At 37.5% G+C, this 1,569-nt stretch overlaps 1 protein-coding gene across 2 annotated transcripts in view; it reads right to left on the bottom strand.

Annotated features, from left to right (window-relative positions):
* The window catches only part of LOC137070678 (centrosome-associated protein 350), a 30,974-nt gene extending 30,294 nt beyond the window's left edge, over positions 1-680 (bottom strand). For both annotated transcript variants that reach the window (XM_067438027.1, XM_067438028.1), the window contains exon 1: positions 546-680. The gene's annotated coding sequence lies outside the window, so the exon portion shown is untranslated. The remainder of the gene's footprint in view (positions 1-545) is intronic.
* Positions 681-1,569: the final 889 nt, after the last annotated feature.

The following is a 1,569-nucleotide window of genomic DNA, read 5'->3' as shown; positions in this document are numbered from 1 at the left end:
TCTACAGCTATGCCCTCTTTTTATTATCTTTAACTTCCTCCAGCTTCCTTTTCACTCTCTCTCTCTCTCTCTCTCTCTCTCTCTCTCTCTCTCTCTCTCTCTCTCTCTCTCTCTCTCTCTCTCTCTCTCTCTCTCTCTCTCTCTCTCTCTCTCTCTCTCTCTCTCTCTCATCCAATAACTCTCTCCTCCCATCCTGCCTCCCCCTCCTCTCTCTCTCTCACTCAATCTGTCTCCACTCTATCTCTGCGACTTCCTTCCATTTCTCTCTCTCCATGGGTAATTACTCTGAGTGGAGCCTGTAACCAAGACAGACACCGTAAATGCTAGATAACAAGCTTATGATATGCACACACTTCTGCCATGTCTCCTCCTCTGTTTTGTGTCATGCAGGATTTGCCAGACAGTAAGTGGTGCACTGCAGTATTTCCTCTTGAGGTTGTACCCTACATAAATGTGTTGGCACTGCCTCTGGATCTAAAATATGCTTCCTGCTTTTTATAATAGTTTATAATAATAAATGATGGAATAATAGGGATCCCACTTGCCTCCCTTCTTCTCTGGGTGCTTCATCTGTGCTTCTAGCATCTGGCTTAATCCCAGGCTGCATAACACCCTCTTCCTCCTGCAAAACATCAGCATAAAAATCAGTACTTCTAAAAGTGGAATCTGGGCATTATGGGTAATTATCACATGGTTTTGCACTCCTGTTTAATCTGTCACATTATTGCAATAATAGCACTGGGAACTGTTGCATTTTGGACTTTGTAAAAAGTCAACATGAAATCAAAATGGCCTATTTATTTTATTATTATTTTTTTTTTTTTTTTTTGCTTTTACTGTGAACATTTAAAGGGACAGTTCACCCAAAAATGAAAATTACTCCATGATTTACTCACGCTCAAGCCATCTTACGTGTATATGACTTTCTTTAAATCTAGAATAAAAACACATCTCTTTAGGCAGGGCAAGGTAAGTTTATTTGTATAGCACATTTCATACCCAATGGCAATTCAAAGTGCTTTACGTAGAAATGAATTAAAATAGTGGTAAAAACATGCATGAGAAAAACAAAGTATGAATTTAAATTTAAATACAAGGATAGTTAAAACAGTTGTAAAGATATTTTTTTTTAAAACTTCACTTAAATAAAATGGTCAGATCTACAATAGTAGTCTGAAATAAAAATAAAACATCCTTCAGTTTACAGCCTACATATACATGTACCATCTTAATTAGAACACCTCTCCTTTATTTATTTCTTAAACACATTTTAACCCATTTTCACTCATCATACCCTTCCAAAGATTTACCCATACACAAACTTTATTGTCAAACTTACTATTTCCATCAAACACAGTTTTTACTCATCATATTTAACTCAAATTAACATATCAAATAACAATAACTTACGATAAGAACAAACAACCCGTTCTCACTCCCAAGGCGTCAAAATCCGAAGCATAGTCAAGTGCCTTCCGCGTCACAATGAAGACGCTAAAGGTGCCCATGGGCGTCATTTTTCGACGCGCTGGGTGCTCCATTCATTACAATGATAAACCTTTGGCGTCA

Source organism: Pseudorasbora parva, chromosome 3, assembly GCF_024679245.1.
Source record: "Pseudorasbora parva isolate DD20220531a chromosome 3, ASM2467924v1, whole genome shotgun sequence".
Taxonomy (NCBI): domain Eukaryota; kingdom Metazoa; phylum Chordata; class Actinopteri; order Cypriniformes; family Gobionidae; genus Pseudorasbora; species Pseudorasbora parva.
The sequence above is the reverse complement of the archived record's forward strand: the minus strand, read 5'-3'. Positions and strand labels throughout refer to the sequence as shown.